Below are 19857 nucleotides of genomic sequence, written 5' to 3'. Positions count from 1 at the left end.
TTGTTGGGTGGGTAATGCAGTCTGTTATAACTGAACCTAAGATTGTGAAGTAGTTATTCTTATTCCGGATGTGTGTAAGCTCTATTTCCAAACTTGTTATGAGATGAAACATCATCTGGTTAGTTGATTACGATTTATATAAATGCAGGTCATTGCAATTTGCGTCCTGTTTGTAAGTGCCCTTATACGCTGCTTTTGAGCACTTAAATAGCATCACAGTTACTAAGTGAAGTATTTGAACTGTCATTCAGTGTTATAATTGTTATCATTATGCTTTATGTACATTCATATACTGTATGTTATTGTGGATACTCAAGGGAGACAGAGCAAAGTGGTACATTGAACAACTAGACGCATAATGGAAGAAGCGGGATACAAATTGTCATCAGCTCATCCTCGTTTATGCTTAACTTGGCGTTAAGGATAGCACAGTTCCATGCACAACTATAACCTGCAAACCACTGTGAAGTACTGCTTTTTAGGCCCCCCCCTCCCCATTCCATTTACATATGGAGCGCGGGAAAAACAATTGTTGAAATGCCTTTGTAATGTAATCTTATCCTCACAAGCCCTATGGGAGTGACATGTAGGAGTTGTATAGTCCTAGAGTCATGACTTAAAGCCAGTTCTTGAAACTTTACTAGCTAGTAGATTTTCCCAGTGTAGTTTCAGTCTGTCTTCAGTAGTGAAAGTTCTGGTCTTTCAACATCTCAGTGACTCTCCGCCACAGGTCAAACAAACTTATGACCATTCGCCCTGCCCTTCTCTGTATACTTTCAGTATCCCCTACCAGGTAGACTGATTGCATTTCCCTATTATCTGACTAACAAAATGAAGTCTAGTACCAGCTTTACCTGTGCCTGAGCCTATGTGATCACCCCACTTCACATCCCAAGTATTGATACAAGTTTAGCCGGCCAGAGTGGCCATGCGGTTCTAGGAGCTACAGTCTGGAACCGAGCGACCGCTACGGTCGCAGGCTCGAATCCTGCCTTGGGCATGGATGTGTGTGATGTCCTTAGGTTAGTTAGGTTTAATTAGTTCTAAGTTCTAGGCGACTGATGACCTCAGAAGTTAAGTCGCATAGTGCTCAGAGCCATTTGAACCATTGGATGCAAGTTTAAAGATTCATAGAGTACTGTAATTTTTCGTTTTGTAGTGTGCAATTTCTTATATTTAAACATTAAAGCAAGCTGCCAATCGATGCACCACTTTAAAATCTTATCTAGCTCTGACTGAATATTTATACAGCTTTGTCCAGACTGTATTTCATTGTAGATAACTGCATCATCTGCGGAAAGTCTGAGGTTAGTTTTAATATTGTCTGCAAGATTGTTAATATACAACTTGAACTGCAAGGGACCCAACATGCTTCCATGAGGTACATCCATAGTTACTTCAGCTCTCACAGTGACTGTCCACTCTAGGTAATATGCTGTGTTCTCACTATCAAGAGATCCTCAATCCAGCCACATATTTTGTCTGATGTCCTGTATGATATAGTACTTTCGATAATAAGCATAGGTTGCATATGTTAGGAAATTGAAAAATACTGGATCTATCTGACTGCCTTGATACATGGCTTTCAAGATGTCTTGTGAGAAAAAGTGCATGTTGGGTTTCAGATGATCTGTGTTTTCGAAATCCATGCTGGTTGGCATGGAGGAGGTTAGTTCTGTCTGAGGTACCTCATTATCTTTTTGAGCTCAGAATATGTTATAAGATTCTGCTCAGATGGATGGTAGTTTGTTGGATCACTTCTGCTATCCTTCTTGCAGACAGGTGTGACCTGTGCTTTTTTCCATCTATTGGATACAGGTTTTTGTTTGAGGATCTACAATAGATTATAGTTAACCAAGTGGTAGTACAGCTGTGAATTGGGTATAGAATCTGATATGGATTCCATCAGGTCCTGGGGCTGTATGCTAATGATTTCAGCTGTTTTCTAAACACTACTGACACTAATACTCATTTCAATAATCTTTTCAGTCATATGAGAATTAAGTTGGGACTGTACTGCTGGGTTTTCCTTTGTCTAGGAACATTTGAAACAACGTTAAACATTTCTGGTTTTGCTTTGCTATTCGCAGCTTCAGTTCCAGTCACATCCATGAGTGGCTGGACACTAACTTTGGTGCCACTAACAGCGTTTTTATACTACCAGAATTTCTTTGGAGTTTGTGGAAGATCATTTGACAATACTCTGCTACTGTACTTGTTGAAAGCGTCACACATGCCCTCTTGACTGCCAAATGGGGTTTCATTCAGTGTGTCTGTCTATAGTCCTATGCTTTGTTTTACACAGATTATACAGTAGTCTCTGTTTCTTTACAGTGACTGTATACCATGCAGGTTCTCTCACATTATGAACTGTCCTACATTGTACATAACTATCCAGTGCATTGTCAGGTATTCTTTTAGTCTTGAGCCGTAGTTCCTTTACATACTCTGTTCTTCAGAGTTTAAAGTCTCAAGTTCCTCATTGAGGTGTCACAGTATTGTATTGTTTCTCTATGGAATTTGCTCAACATGTAGATCTTTCTGCTTGTTTTAACTGCACTCCTGTGGTGCTACTCATTGTAGCTTTAATTTCTTCATGGTCACTGATAGCAGTTTTGATGTGTACTCTCGCTTCTGGTGCACAGGGTCCCGGGTTCGATTCCCAGTGGGGTCAGGGATTTTCTCTGCCTCGTGATGACTGGGTGTTGTGTGTTCTTCACCATCATTGACTCGCAAGTCGCCGAAAGTGGTATCAACTAAAAAGGACTTGCAATATGGCTGTCGAACTTCCCCGCATGGGGCCTCCCGACCAACAATGCCATATGATCATTTCATTTTTTGATGTGTACTTCCTCAAAGAAGTCAGGTTTGTCTGTTGCCAGTAGATCCTATAAATTTGCATCACAATTGGAATTCTGAACTATATGTTTTAGATACTTTTCAGAGAAGACATTTAGTAATGTTTCATAAAATGTCTTGTCACATCTGCCACTAACAAGTAACTATAATTATCACAACTGATTGGTGGATGATTACAGTCTCCTCCGACAATTACAGTATCTTTAGGGGACTCATTTTCTTTAAAGTTTTTGGTTACAGGGAGATTACATGGTGGCTCACATTACATTTTGAAATCAGTGTTTTATTATGTTGAATTGTTATCAATCTATAAACCCACATTTTCTTTCGTAAATCATCATTATAAATTGTGTTATTCAGGCAAAAATTTTGAAGTATTATTTAAGCAGGGAAGAACATTAAAATTAAAGAACAAGAATGTAATTTATGTTGTGACTCCTGTTACAAATTTGGGACATCTTATTCCTAATGTGCATTTTAGGTCAAAAGTGTCCTCAAACTATTAGGAGTATGGATCTGGTTTTTATCACAGAAAATATTTATACCAAGTGAAATATTGTAATATATTGAAAAAGATGTGTGACTCAATGTTACATAACTCATGTTACCTGCTGCTTCTTGTTGGAAAAATTTTTTTCTGCAAGCAGAGAAATGAAAGTATGACATTATGTGCCAAATAAGATAAACTTAATATTAACATTCCACTTTTCAAACACTATGAAAAATTATAAGAGCATGACATCTGGGAAAATGAACTGTAAGTTCAATTAAGTCAGAGAACAAAATATCCTCTCGCATTGACCTCAAGTGGATTAATTTCCTTTACAATTTCCTCACATTTTACAGGCCATTTCCAATAGTGACCAGCACACTCAATTGCTCTGATTAAGTAAGAATTTCCAAAAACTGAGCGTATTCCAGCATTGAATTTACTGTCATATTCTACGTAGTACCAGTCTCCAATTTTCACACTTTCTATGGTTTCTTCAGTATAAGATGATTTGCAGCAGCAGAATTCTTTGGAGACAGCAGATATGTTTATAGTACTCCTTTCTTGTAGTGAAAGAGTGAATGCTTTTTTATGTTGGTATTGATGGTGCTGAAGAAAATATTTGAGCTAGATTAAGTTTCACAGTGATTCCTTGAATTTCATCAATAGACACATGAGAAACCTGCATAGTTGTGGTACTTTTAGCTACCTGAGCGAAAATTGATGTATCACCTACTATGAATTTCCACATTTTTACTGCATTCCCCACTAGCCATTTCACAGCGACACCTTTACCATGGGAATTAGCAAATAAGTTCCAGTCGATTTCCATGTTATGAAATGACTGACATTGAGGTCCAGCAGCAGTAATATTTTTGTTTTTAAATTGTGAGGCAGATCCGTCTAACCCGATTGAAACTACCTTCACATTTTCGGGTATAGTTGACAGCACCCTGCTAATGCAAGCAATTGCAGCACTTGAGTCATGTCTTTATCCAGAGCACTATGTGATTTATATGGTGACAAACTTGCTTTACTAGGTTGCTGATATTGCATTTTATGTTGCCTATGTTTTCTAACTCTCTCCCTATTTTTAGCTCTCCTTCCTTCTAATAACAGTCCTTGCTTATGTTGACTCAACTTTGGAAATTTTATTTTCTGCATCTGGTGGCTTTTTCAAGCTTCTTCCAGATGCTGCTTCTTAAATTCTTCATATTTTCCATCACTCTTTTTAACTTTTCCCACCTACTCTGTCTTTCTGCCTCTGCTAAGGGCATCCTCTATTTCTAATCTTAAAATAATAAAACTGTGACACAGATAATGCGACTTACGTTACACATTAATTTTGTTGTTTTTACAATATTGGTTGAAATTAGGAAAATTTTAGTAGTGATATTAGTTACACATTCACAGTACTGAACAAGACTCAGTTATCTCTAATATCTCTCTTGATATAAAAACTTAATTACATGAAAGTGACTCATGTTACATGAAAGTTCGCACTGTTGTATTACATTGTTTACGCCAATCCATAATTTACCTACTTCAGTTTTGTACTCTTCAAGCAATACATTAGGGTATGTAACAGTAACATAAATAACGATATGCTAATTCTTACTTGCCAATTAGTTGAAATGAAGGCCCCAAATCTCCAATAATTCACACTCCTGTCACACGAAAAACCTGGTTTTATAAAAAGTACAGTAAAAAGTCCAGCCTTTTCTAAAAAAAAATATATATAAGTACCAAATTTTAAACTTTTAAATATTGTAAGTGTGTCCTACGTTACACGGAATATCCCTACACCAGGAGGAGAACCTGGAGGTAAATAGAATAACCCTATTATAATTTTTTTTCTCACTGTTGATACTGAGTCTTGCCTAGACAGGTTCACTGTCCATCCACTCCCCAGTTTTATATGAAGTTACTACTCCTCCACCTCTAATCTAGTAGGAAATTAAACCTTAACCTTTTAGTATTATTATTTGTCAGCATAAACCCCTATTTTCTGATTCAAATGTTAACATACATTCTAGAGGTGTACAATGAGATGACTGCTTAGGGAACAGGATTCTTCTTTAGGAAGAGTGGTCTCCAAATTACTGTTGAGCAAACACCATTAAAGTTTCCATGGTTATCTTAAACCACACAATGCTGATGCACACGTGCTCTCCCTCTCCCCCCTTCTCTACTCCCCCCTTCTTTCCTCCCCCTGACAGTTGAGTGTGGATATGTGGACCAATGCTGTCTGTGTGGCATAAAATTTTGTTACAAGTCGGAGAACTTGAGATCTACAGAAATACTTGAGAAAGTTTCGACCAGCTCTTGCAACATGATCACTTCTAACCATGTGGCAAAATGCACTATTTTCTTGAAGACCCCATCCTCCAAAGAAGTACATGTGCATAAAAGTTAAGTCCATGTCCTTACAAATAAATCATATAATTAACAATTGCCTCTTGTTTGGATTATGACACCAGTGAATGTCAAGAAAACTTTCTCTAGTCCAGCATTGTGTCCACCTAATTGTATTGTATTAACCAAAAAACAGGTCTTACTAACAAAGGCTGTTAATCACGAGTTGGTTGCTAGAGTGTAGATACTAAAACATGGCAGGTGACATAGAGTGTAAGCGGATAAGAACATTAACCACCCAAGTCTCTGCTCCTACAAAAGCAGAACTTAGCCTGCATAATGGTCGTAGGGATTGCTGATGTCTATGGTCATGCTTAGATCCTCCATGGACCAGGATTGGTTGATTGATTTTATCAGAGAAGCAAAAACAACATTGGTCAAGCCTGCAGCTGCCCACACCGAAACAGGGTTTATTGTGTGGTATCGTTCCCTGTGTCTCTAGTATGCCAACCAGTTTTGGACCTAGGCGTAATATTCTACATGCTGGCTCCTTGTCCAGTCTTGTAGTTTTATTTTGAGCATCGTCTTAGTGATTGTCAGGACAGGTTCTGGTTCAATAAATGGTGTCTTCGCCCCTGTCCTGGCCAACCTATAAGCTTGCTCATTACCACTAATCCCTGAGTGACCAGGGACCCACAATAGGTTTACCCTATTGCTGTCCCCTAGCTCCACAAGGACATTGTGGCATTCTGCCACCATCTTTGATCTTGTTGCAGCGGCTGTCATTGCTTTCAGGGCCACTTGGCTGTCTGAATAAATGAAAATGCTATGACCTTTGTAGCACCTCCGCAAATTCACCTCCACGCACACCCTGATAGCAGATACTTCTGCTTGAAGCACAGTGGCCATCTTCCCTATAGAGATTGCACTGTCCAGCGTTGGCTGCACCCCATATACCCTGTCCCAACACCTTAGTCTGTTTTCGAACCATCAGTGAACCACACTATGTCCTCAGTATGGTGTCAAAATTTGTTCTCAAAGAGTTTTCTACTTTCAATTACTACATTGAAAGGCTTGTTGAAGCAGCTGGGAGTTATTATATAGTCGGTCGGCATTTCCCCAACTGTACCTATGTCTACCTCACTCATTATTGTAGTGTGTGGTCGTGGTTACCTCAGTGAGTTCCAGTTTTTGCCAGTCTTTAACCTGTGTGCTCCAGCTGCTGCCTCCATCTTTACCCACAAGTGTAACGGAGGCATGTCCAGCATGGATTCCATCCCAGCAGTGGGTGTGCTGCTAATTCCGCGTGTAATGGCTAAGCAGGTCAATCTCTGCACCTTAGCAAGCTCCTTAGCAGCTACCTGCTGTTCCACCTTTTTCCACCACACTGTAGCCCCATAAGTGATCATAGGTCTTACTACCATGGTGTATATCCAGTACATACTCATGAGGCTTCAGTTTTTACCACAAGCTCTTCTGGTACTCATTAGAGTACCTTTCACCTTGGAACAGGTGCTCCTTACATGACGGGCTCATGATAGTTTCTCATTCAGGGTTACCCCTAGATATTTCACTATCCCCTTTACTGCTAGAGTTTCATCGAGAAGCTAGAGATTTCCATGTGTGTGTTGGATCTGCTTCCTTGTAAATGATATACAATAGTCTTCTTAGGACTGACCCTTAGATTCTGTTTCCTGCACCAATTTTGCATGATGTTCAATGCTCCTGGTACCATAACTGTGACTGTATTTGAAAATTTCCAAGTATTACTATGACAAGATCATCTGCACCTCCCTGGCAAAAGTACTGTTTAGAGTTTAATTTTACAATTAGTTCATTCACCACAAGGTTCCACAGTGAAGGGGGCAGGACCCCCTCCTTGTGGACAGCCTCTGGTGGTGTTGATTACAATTTTTTCTTGCATCATGGTGGCTTCTACCTTTCTACCACTAAGCATGGCTCTAGTCCACTTGCAAATGTGGTCTCCAAGCCATGCATCTGTGCTGCTTTAACCATAGATTCGAAAGTTGTGTTGCTAAATGCCCCTTCGATGTATAAGAAGCTGCAGAGGGCTATTTCCACAAAGTGTAGTGCTTTCTCCACCTTCTCAACAAGTTGGTGGAGTGCAGTTCCACACCATTTTTGTGGTTGGTATGCATGTTGGTTTGTGTATAGAGGGTCCCAAGTTAACCTCCTCTCCCTAACACGCACATTGGCCAATTTTTCTAATGTTTTAAGAAGAAAGGAGGACAGACTGATTGGTCTCATACCTTGGCCTTGGTATGATCAGTTCTTCCTGGCTTTAGAATGAAGACAACCTTCACTGCTCTCCAGATGTTAGGAATGATTCCTGCTGCTAGGCTAACCCTAAATAACCTGCATAGGAATCTTATTAAGTTCACTCCTGCTTGTTGCAGGAGCACTGGAAAAATTCCATCTGGGCCAGGTGACTTGAATGGTTGGTATGTTCCCACCACCCATTGGATTTTACTGTGGCAAACACATTCTCTGGCAGATTCCCAGTTCTCCCTTCGAATACCTGAAAGCCAATATCTCACTGGTCCATATTGTCTGTCAGAGCACATTGAGGAAAATGAGTCTTGAGGAGTAGTTCCAGCATTTCATGCTCTGTCGTTATATACTCCTCATCCTCTTTCCTTAAAGTTCCTCCTGGATTAGTTGGTATCGTAGTGAGGATTTTGTGAAGTCTGGCTTGAACAGCCGTACCCTCTACATCCTCACAGAATACCTCCCAGGATGCCTGCTTTGCTTGCTTAATTGCAAGACTGTGTTTGACAAGGGCCTCCCGATATTCTGGCCATTGCCCTTTCTTTCTCACAAGGTTAAACAGTCTTCATACCTGTTTCCTCCATGATTCCAGGTTGTTGTTCCACCAAGATACATTCCTATCCGTGCACTTCTTGGTGATTGAGCAGTTGTCATGGAATGAGGTCATGATGGCAGAGATCACTGCCTATGCTACCTCCTCAAACTCTGCTGGATTCATTATCGAAGTACTGACTTCCAATAGGCTTGAGTCGAAGTCCCTCCTATATGCCTCCCAGTCTGTTTTCCTGTGATTCCTATAGGGCATGGTCTGTGTAATGCCCATTTCAACCTCGAACTTAATATACATGTCGACTGATGAGGGTGACTCTAAAGCCACATACCATTGTTTTTGACATAACTACCCATCAGAGTGGAACCAAAGGTTATGTCAGTTACCTCTTTCCTTCTTATATTCCTAAATGTAGGTTCCTTACCATTATTGAGGATCTCTGGGTTATTAGCTAGAAGAAATTCTAGAAGGTACTCACCTCTACAGTTGGTGTTGGTGCTGCCCCACACTAAGTTGTGGGCATTAGCATCGCATCCAACCAATAGTTGGTCGCCCTGTTGTGCACAGGATTCCATCAGTCTTCTCACCACCTGAGGAGGAGGACTGTCCTCGTAAGGAAGGTATGCCGAGGCCATTACAAACTCCCTCGTGGTACCTTCCTCATATTGCCGCAACCTGATGGTCACTAAGTCCCTAGAGCAAAAGTCCACCATCGACATGCAGGGGATTCCATTTTTTTACATAAATTCACGTTCTGGAGTTTCTTATATTTCTAGCATTAAATCAACTTACCTCCAGTGCCGCCAATGCCTGATACACCCCCTTTATATAAATAGGGTTCCTGAATCAGGGCCATGCCCACTTATCAGTGGCCCCTTTACTGTGTTGCAGATTTATCTGCAGCACATTCAGTCTCCATCTTGCCGCCATTGTCGCTTCTGATGTCTTTGATTACCCTGATGGCAACCTGTGAGAACCCCAAGAATAGTCTCAGGTCCTGTTCCTGTATTGCCTTCAGGGACTTCTCTCCGATTTCCACCACAGGGGTTTGGCCATTTGGTTAACCTTCTGGTTGATTACCTTACAATCCTCTGTCTAAACTTTCGGGTTTTGAGACCCTATTTTCTCAATCAGAGTCTCTGGAGAGACTGCAGTATTATAGGGCTGTTTCCCTAGTTCTTTCCTTGACTCTTTCTGGATATGCTTATCCTGGGAAGTGGGAGTCTTAGACTCCTCCCTTGTTCTCTTACTGCCTGCCCTCGATGTAGAAGGGGTTTGTACACCCCCTTCGCCCTGGGACAATCTTTTCTTGGCATCTTGGGCTCAAGCCCTTTAAGTGCCCTCCGTTTTTGTTTAGGAAGCCACTCTTTTCCTTCCTTTAACTTTTCTTCTCTAAGAAGTTTCCTCCTCTGAGCCCCAGACAAGTCTTTGATCTTGATCTGGTCCAACTTCTTAGTAACCATTCCCACTTCTTGAACAGTGCTGTCCCCCTGTTCAGCTATGGGGGTGTTTCCCATCGGCTCCAGCCCCGATGTTTGGGAGTCTGAGGTCTGAACTTGCCTCTCAGTATTGCTATTTTCTTTCGTGGCCATTTTGGCCCTATGAGAGTTTGGGATCTAATTGATCCACACCGCCCCCCCAGGGGGTCCACAACTCTTTTGTGGATACGTGCGTAGCGAGCACGGGACCCCGAGCTAATGTGGCCTTCCTTCCTTTCCGGGCTGCATACCTTCCCTTTCCGCATCCTTCCCCATCCCTATCTTCGCCCCTCCTCCCCTCACCTCTGGCTCTTTCCTTCCCTTTCTCCCCATCTGGGAGTATGGTTTGTGCCTACGTCCGGAGACGGACGCTCGTAAATGTACTGCATTCTTCGTCTTCCTTGCTTTTGTCTTCTTCCTTCCTTTGTCCTTCTCTTTTCCTTACCTCTTCTCTTTCCCTTTTCTCCGCTGCGGCGTTTGAGACCTCTCTTCCTTCCTTTCCCTTTCTCTTTCTTCCTCCCTGTGCGTGTCTGAAGGCCGACCCACGCCCTTCGTGCGTAGCCGGTGACGGGGTAACGCGTAATTCCCCGCCCCGGGTAGACAGGTAGGACACGTACGTACCCCCTGGTAACGGCCAGGCCCAGGGAGGGGTGATTACCCGAGCTGATACCTTCCGAAAATGCCGATTGGTCCCTCCGTCCGTTTGTCGGGAGGTGTGACCTGAGGTGTGAACAATCACCTAAGGCGGGAGTGCCCTCAGAGAGGGCCCCCACAAGGGAGGAGCGCGCCATCGGAGACGCCGGTAATCATGGGGGATTCTTCCGCAATGGTTTCCTCACCTTCCACTAAGTCTGCTCACAAACGTAAGTATACTGAGTCTCAGCCACAGACGATTCTTCCATCGTTGCCACAGTTCCTTGTTGTTTCTCGGTCTGATGAAGGTCACGACTTCTCCACGGTCAACCCTTTCATTATTCAGAAAGGTGTCGACGCAATAGCAGGTCCTGTAAAGTCTTGTTCCAGATTACGGAATGGCACCCTGTTGTTAGAAACACACAGTGCCCTCCAGGCACAAAAATTGCTGCGTACTTCTCTGCTCCACACCTTCCCTGTCCGGGTGGAACCGCACCGTACCTTAAATTCCTCGCGTGGAGTCGTTTATACACGCTCCCTCGATGGATTGTCTGACGAAGAAATTCAGCACTATCTGTCTGACCAGGGCGTAACGGCAGTTCATAGAGTAATGAAACGGGTTGACACAAACATCATTCCAACCCGCACTGTCTTCTTGACATTTGACACAGTTCAACTCCCATCGCAAATCAAAGCTGGCTGTGAGATAATTTCCGTTCGCCCTTACGTCCCAAACCCTACGCGTTGCTATCGATGTCAGCGGTTCAATCACACCAGCCAGTCCTGTTCCAATCCAGCCAAATGTGTTACGTGTGGCAAGGATGCCCATGAGGGCGCTTGTCCACCTCCATCCCCTCGCTGCATCAACTGTATGGGTGACCACGCTGCTTCCTCTCGAGATTGCCCCGTTTTTAAGGACGAGAAGCTCATCCAGGAAATAAGGGTGAAGGAAAAGGTGTCGACCTTTGCTGCTCGAAAATTATTCGCCAGTCGCAAGCCCACCGTGCCTCAGACAGGAAAATACAGCACTGTCCTTGCTTCTCCTCGGCCAACAAAGGAGGCGGCCACGCAGACTTGCGACCTCACCTTTAGTACCACGGTCGTCAGATCGGCCAGCGCAAAGATCGCTCGTTCAACCTCACCACTTTCGCCTGCCCACTCTGTGGCTCACCCTTCGTCGGGTTCTGCTACATCTCGAGCCCAAAAGTCGGACGCCAAGTCTTCGAAAAAAGAGCATACTCGTGAAGAGTTTTTACGTACCGCAACTTCACAACCATCGGTTCCTTCTTCATCTAAACAACATTCTTCCAAGAAGGCTACAAAGAAACCCAGTTCCTCTCCTTCTCCGCCAAGGCGTGCCCCCTCTACAGCACCACCTGGCGGAAATCGCCCTCGGCCATCTTCTGTGTCGCCGAGGCGCACTGCTGGTGGCCGGTCAACCGGCCGATCGCTGGTGGCAGGGACTGCTCCTGACCAACCTATGGATCAGGATCTTCTGCCTTCGGCTGAATGCCATTCCATGCTGTCGGTTGCTAGCTCCGAGCAGTCTCTGAGTTGACAGCAACTTCGGTCACATTCCTCCATTTTCCTTTCACCCCATGTCCATTATCCACTGGAATATCCGCGGCATTCGAGCCAGTCGGGATGAATTGTCGGTCCTCTTACGCTCCTACTCGCCGGTCATCTTCTGTCTTCAGGAAACAAAGCTGCGTCCCCATGACCGCTTTGTTCTCCCTCACTTTCAGTCCGTCCGATATGACCTCCCCTCTGTTGAAGGCACTCCAGCCCATGGAGGACTCATGATTCTTCTCCATGATACTCTCCATTATCACCCAATCCCCTTAAACAGTTCCTTCCAAGCTGTCGCCGTCCGTCTTTCCCTTTCTGGATACACGTTCTCTCGTTGTACTGTATACATTCCATCATCCACACCAATGGCACGAGCTGATCTCCTTCATCTTCTTGGTCAGCTTCCACCCCCCTATTTGCTGGTTGAGGACTTCAATGCCCACCACCCGCTTTGGGGATCTCCACATCCTTGTCCACGTGGCTCCATATTGCTAGACGTCTTCCACCAAGCGGATCTAGTTTGCCTCAACACTGGGGTCCCCACATTTTTGTCTGCCTCCACGACAACCTTATCTCATTTGGACCTTGCGGTCGGTACTGTTCCGCTAGCTCGGCGCTTCGAATGGTTCGCCCTTGATGATACACACTCGAGTGACCACTTTCCATGTGTCCTCAGACTGCAGCCTCAACTGCCATATATGCGCCCGCGACGCTGGAAGTTTGCCCAAGCCGATTGGACACTTTTTTCGTCTCTCGCGACATTCGATGACCGTCGCTTTCCCAGCATCGACGATGAGGTCACACATATTACCGACGTTACCCTTACAGCTGCGGAACGTTCAATACCACGCACCTCCGAATTGCCCCGGCGCCCCCCAGTTCCTTGGTGGAACGAGGCATGCCGTGATGCAATACGTGAGCGGCGACGTGCTCTTCGCATTTTCCGTCACCATCCTACTTTGGCCAACTGTATCCGCTATAAGCAGCTCCGTGCGCGATGCCGTCGCGTCATCCGCGATAGCAAGAAGGCAAGCTGGAAATTCTTTATTAGCTCATTTAACACCTTCACTCCCTCCTCGGAAGTTTGGAGTCGGCTTCGACGGTTCTCAGGCGCGCCTAGTTTCTCCCTGGTTTCTGGGCTCACTGTCGCGCATGATACCTTAGTGGACCCCGTCGCAATTTCTAACTCGTTGGGTCAGCACTTTGCTGAGATCTTTTTTCACATTACCCGCCAGCGTTTCTCCTGAAGAAACGTGCAGCGGAAGTGCGACCTCTTGCTTTCTCCTCTCAAAATCACGAAAGCTACAATACTGTTTTCTCCATGCGGGAACTCCAACATGCCCTCTCATCTTCTCGCTCCTCCGCCCCGGGACCGGATGGTATCCATGTCCAAATGTTGCTGCATTTATCAACCCCTAGTCTGCGTTACCTCCTTCGCCTTTATAATCGAATTTGGACCGACAGTACCTTTCCCAAACGGTGGCGGGAAGCTATTGTCGTTCCCGTTCCGAAACCTGGAAAGGACAAACATCTCCCCTCTAGCTATCGCCCCATTTCTCTCACGAGTAGTGTCTGTAAGGTTTTGGAGCGTATGGTGAATTACCGTTTAGCTTGGTGGCTAGAATCCCGCAGTCTTTTAACACCAGCCCAATGCGGATTTCGGAAGCATCGTTCTGCCGTTGACCATCTTGTTGCTCTCTCCACTTATATCATGAACAATTTTCTCCGGAAACGCCAAACGGTAGCAATATTTTTTGATCTGGAGAGAGCATACGATACCTGTTGGAGGACAGGCATCCTCCGCACACTGTTCTCTTGGGGCTTTCGAGGCCGGCTGCCCCTTTTTCTTCGCGAATTTATGGCAGAGCGCACTTTTAGGGTGCGGGTGAACACTACTCTCTCCCGTACTTTCTCCCAAGAAAACGGGGTACCCCAGGGATCTGTGCTGAGTGTTGTACTATTTGCCATCGCCATAAATCCAATTATGGATTGTCTCCCTCCTGATGTCTCGGGCTCCCTCTTTGTGGACGATTTTGCGATCTACTACAGCTCTCAACGGACCAGCCTTCTTGAACGACGTCTTCAAGGATGTCTCGATCGCCTCCACTCGTGGAGCATCGAAACTGGCTTCCGTTTCTCACCCAGTAAGACCGTTTGTGTCAATTTTTGGCGACGTAAGGAGTTTCTTCCGCCCTCCTTACATCTAGGTCCTGTCAACTTTCCGTTTTCAGACGTCACTAAATTCTTGGGTCTTATGTTTGACAGAAAACTAAGCTGGTCCTCCCACGTTTCCTATCTTTCGGCTCGCTGTCTGCGATCGCTTAACACCCTCCGTGTCCTGAATGGTACCTCCTGGGGAGCGGACCGAGTGGTCCTTCTCCGCCTCTATCGCGCCTTAGTGCGCTCGAAATTGGATTATGGAAGCATAGTCTACTCCTCTGCTCGGCCGTCTATTCTTCGGCGTCTCGACTCTATCCACCACCGTGGATTACGTTTAGTGTCTGGAGCTTTTTACACTAGCCCTGTGGAAAGCCTTTATGCTGAGACTGCTGAACCTCCGCTGTCCAATCGGCGGGCAGTACTCCTGAGTCGTTATGCTAGCCATCTGTCTTCCATGCCTACTAATCCAGCCCATGACCTTTTTTTCGACGCCTCCTTTGATGTAGGGTATGCAGGCCGCTCCTCTTCCCTACTACCCCCGGGAGTCCGCTTCCGTCAACTGCTCCATTCTCTTTCCTTCCGCTTTCCTAAAACCTTCTGGACAACTTGGGGTACAGCACCGCCTTGGCTCCGTCCCCGGATCTGCCTGCTCCGTGACCTTTGTCAATTTCCCAAGGATGGTACCCCTACACTTGTTTATCGTCGGGCATTTGCTGCTCTATGTGCAGCAATGACGGAGGCCACATTTATTTACACCGACGGCTCGAAAACATCGTTAGGTGTAGGGAGTGCTTATATTGTTGGCGACACCCCAAATCAATTTCGGCTTCCCGACCAGTGTTCGGTTTATACTGCGGAGCTTTACGCTGTTCTCCAGGCTGTCCACTACATCTGCCGCCATCAGCGGATACAGTACGTAATCTGCTCAGATTCTCTCAGCTCTCTCCTCAGTCTCCAAGCTCTTTACCCTGTGCACCCTCTGGTCCACCGGATTCAGGACTGTCTGCGCTTGCTCCACCTGAGGGGCGTCTCGGTGGCGTTCCTCTGGCTCCCGGGACACGCTGGTATCTGTGGGAATGAGGCGGCTGATATAGCGGCCAAGGCCGCAGTCTCTCTTCCTCGGCCAGCTATTCGGTCGCTTCCCTTCACCGATCTACGGAGCGGTTTATGTCGCCAAGTTGCTCATTTATGGCATGCGCATTGGTTGGCACTTCCCTGTAATAAATTGCGGGAAGTGAAAGCCCTTCCTTGCGCTTGGACCTCTTCCTCCCGAACGCGTCGTCGGGAGGAGGTAATTTTAGCTAGACTCCGGATAGGGCACTGTCTTTTTAGCCATCGACATCTTTTAAGCGGCGATCCTCCCCCACTCTGTCCCCACTGCTCTCAGCTGTGGACGGTAAGACACGTTTTAATTGAATGCCCCTATTTTAATCCGTTACGCTCCCGTCTACAGCTATCGCCTGATCTATCGTCGATTTTAGCAGATGACACGCGCTCCGCCGACTGCGTTCTCCAGTTTATTAGTGACAGTGAAATGGCGTCAGTCATTTGAACCTTTTTTTTTTTGGGACAATCACCCCCTTCCTGTAGTGGATTTTTAAGCATTCTTCTATTTTTAGTTTCTCAAATTTTCTGACTTTGTTCCCATTGCTGCTGGTTTTAAAATTCGGTTTTTTACTGTCTTACGTCACGGGCTGGGCGCTAATGACCTTAGCAGTTTTGCGCCCTAAAACCACAAAAAAAAAAAAAAAAAAAAAAAAAAAAAAAAAAAGATCCACACCGCAGAAACACCACGCGGTGCAAGGCTAATTACTCAGGGAAGTTGCCTGGTATCCCTGAGGCTCCGTTCACGACACATCTTCCCATGTGCCATGCACCCCTCGGCACGGATTGAATCACACCTTGGGTTGGGTATTCAGGAGTTGGGAAAGAACAATGAATGGATGTGGGATGTCAGGTCGTTGTGGGACACACTTAATATGGTCCATGAGCCAAGACCTTACTGGCCGTAAGTTCCCACAGCTGGCTTCACGTGAAAACACAATCCTCTCCACTCGCACGGGCAATGCTACTTCAAGATGGTGTCCCCTGGAGAGGTGGACCAGGAGTAGTCTCTACTCATTTCAAAATAAGATAACGACGTGCAAAACACAACACAGAGCAAATCAGAGTACACAAAACATGCAGTAATGATTACAGCACAGTTGTTTGCTGAGGTTGACAGTGTCATAAGAGTACTGCAGTAGTTTAGGCCAGACCCGTACCAGTATCTTACAAAAACGTACTTCAAAACTACTACATTAAGGTGTCCGTATAATACTCAGTTTTGTTACTGTGCTTTATGCTGAAGTCATACGTCAATGCACAATCTATTTTGAAGCACAAAAAGCAACATGCCTTATTGAAGGGAAGATAGCTCTAGGTTATTCTGGCTTAAGGTGGGTGTCCCTTGATAGCATATTTTCCACTACATGACATACTCAACATTCACCTTGGGCTTGAGTTTCACATGGAACTCCACCGTTTCCCACAGTTATTATTCAGAACTATTCCATTACCCCAGGCATGATACCATTTCACTATGAACTGCAGAAACTGTTTGCAAAGTATACAGTTCTCAAAATACTGGTTCGCCCCAATAGTCCCAGTGATCATCCCATTTTATTTCAGATAAATTACTTTGATAGTTAAAATGGTGACTGGTAGCTTGTCTAAACTTGTTTTTCAATATTATATATGCCCTTTGTTTCTACAGGTAATAGTTTGAAGCGCCTAGGGTACAGTAGGATCTTGCTTCAAAGCCCATCCAACCATTGTAATTAGATGTTTACGGAACGTTACTTCCTTAGTTCATGTACATCTACATTACTACTTGGCAATTCACAGTTGAGTGCCTGGCAGAGGGTACATTGAATCACCTTCAAACTATTTCTCTACTTTCTACTCTCGAATAGTGCACAGAAAAAAGGAATGATGAAATCTTCTTTTGCAATATCTGTTATCTCGTTATGATGATCATTTCTTCCTTTGTAAGTGCCGCCAACAGTATATTTTTGCAGACACTCTCTCCTCTAATTTGACAATAATAAAAAAGAGACTGCTCTTTTTTGAACTTTTTCGATATTTTCTGTCAGTCCTATCTAATGTGAATTCCATACCATACAGCAATATTTGAGAAGAGAGCAGAAAGTCATATTGTAAGCAATCTCTTTAGTAGATCTGTTGCATTTTCTCAGTGTTTCGCTAGTAAATCAGTCTTTGGTTCACTTTGCCCACAGTATTATCTTTGCTGTCATTTCAGTTTGAGTTACTCATAGTTGTACTTCCTAAGTATTTAGTTGAATTGACAGCCTTTAGATTAGTGTCATTTATTGTGTAACTGAAATTTAGGGAATTCATTTTGGTTCTCATGTGTATGACTTCACACTTTTAATTATTTAGTCAGTTTCCCTTTTTCACACCGTGCGGATATCTTATTTAGATAATTTTGCAGTTGGTTTTCTTCTCATGACTTGACAAAATGATAAATGACAGCATCATTTTTAAACAGTCTAGTAGGTCTGCTCAAATTGTCTCCTAAATCATTTATAGAGATTTTGTAGAGATTGTGAACAGCAGAGAGCCTTGTGGGGGAACACTAGATATCATATATGTTTTACTCAATGATTTTTGTCAGTTACTATGAACTGTGTCCTTTCTGACAGGAAATCATAAATCCAGTTTCATAAGCAGGACAGTACTCCATAGACATGTAATTTTAAAAGAAGTCACATGCGAGGAATGGTGTCAAAAGCCTTCTGGAAACCTAGAAATATGGGATCAATTTGAGATTTCTTGTCAATAGCACTGATAACTTCATGTGAACAAATAGCTAGTTGTGTTTCACAGGAACAATATTTTCTAAACTTGTGCTGACTAATAGTCGATAGGCTATTTTCTTAGAGTTAATTGTCTAAAGATGAATGATAAAATTATATTCTAACTGAAACTGAAAACAGCTCCTTCCACCATCCTTGTTCAATCTGCACTCATACTGGTTTTCTATTAGACATCCTTATGGCAATTTATATATTTGAGTATGTTATCTTCCAGTTACAAGGTCAAGATTATCAGAATTGTGTCACATATCAGTACATAAATTCACTTTTCTTTGGCCAGATAGATATAAGTCCAATTTCCCTGGTTTAAAAGGAGAAAATACATTCTGCCTAAAGGTTATTTGCAAAGTGTGCGTATTAACCAATATGGGGAGAAAGACTTCCTGGTTAAAGCATTCAAAATAACTTCATCCCTTTGCTCAAATGTATATGTCACCATTCCCTGTAAGAGAGTAATAGCATCTCATTTTATCCTATTTCTGAACTTTTTGCATGTTTAGCTCTGTAGATTTTGTCCATTGTGTAGTATATTTAATCAGATGTTACGCACGCATAATGAACCAATATATGTCAACTTTTTTCATTGAAAATGGACGATAACAACTAAATTGATGATATTGTTTAAATTTAAAAATGGTGAAAAATTTTCCCATTGCCATGAAAATTCCATTGTGTGTATTAAAAACTTTCATGCACAGCTCTGTTCTTGCCTCAGATTTGTAAATGATGACATCCACAAAAGCAACTTTTCAAGCAAGGCTTCTTTTGAAGCTGATGAATGACATCATTTGAATGTACGTAGATAAGGCTGCTTGTTTTATTCGCTGTTTTCATTTTGGCTCGACTGGTATTTGGCTATAAGCCCATCTTCTGCACTCATATAAAGTCTTTTTGTGCCTTTTGTCAGTCTCATCTGCAATACGAGGACATGCTAAAAACCAATTGAAAACTAATGTGAAACTTTAAAAAAAGTCTGCTGAAATTGTATGGTGGTACTGTAATTAATTATGAAGCTAGGCGTGCAGCCTGACACTGATCCAGCTTAAATAAAAATAAACAATAAAACAAGCAGTTTTGCCTATGTTCATACAAACAGTATCATATATCAACTCAATATAGGCTGCAGGGAATCGTGAGTACAAAATATTTCTTTCAAACATTTGCAAAAGCCTGATCTCGAATTGCAGTAACCTTATCAGCATTCTCTACCCCCCCTCCTTGCAGGTCCAGGGGTTAGGATAGGCCCAAGGTATTCCTGCCTGTCGTAAGAAGCGACTAAAAGGAATCTCACACGTTTCGGTCTTTATGTGATGGTCCGCTGTGACCTCCATCTTTTCTGTTATTTTCTTCCATGTTCTTCATACCTTGCGCCATTAATTTTTGAAAATCTATTAGCATTTGGGCAATAGTATCTTCTACTGCCCTCATTGGTACATTTTCTTTTTCGCATGAAGTGCCCACTTCACTAGGAAGTCTGTCCACAATGGACGTACCTGACTTATCCAGTGATGCATGTCTTGCGTTACCATGTTCGGCTACCACATTCTGAGTCGATTCCATCTCAGATTTGTCTAGATCCTTTTCTTGTTCCATTTT

The 19857-nt window shown here is 43.7% G+C and overlaps 1 protein-coding gene across 1 annotated transcript in view; it reads left to right on the top strand.

Moving 5' to 3' along the window:
• LOC126180158 (ubiquitin-conjugating enzyme E2 S) overlaps positions 1 to 19857 on the top strand; it is an 86604-nt gene that overhangs the window by 232 nt on the left and 66515 nt on the right. The gene's annotated exons all lie outside the window — the stretch shown is intronic.

Source organism: Schistocerca cancellata, chromosome 1 (assembly GCF_023864275.1).
Source record: "Schistocerca cancellata isolate TAMUIC-IGC-003103 chromosome 1, iqSchCanc2.1, whole genome shotgun sequence".
NCBI lineage: Eukaryota > Metazoa > Arthropoda > Insecta > Orthoptera > Acrididae > Schistocerca > Schistocerca cancellata.
The sequence above is the reverse complement of the archived record's forward strand: the minus strand, read 5'-3'. Positions and strand labels throughout refer to the sequence as shown.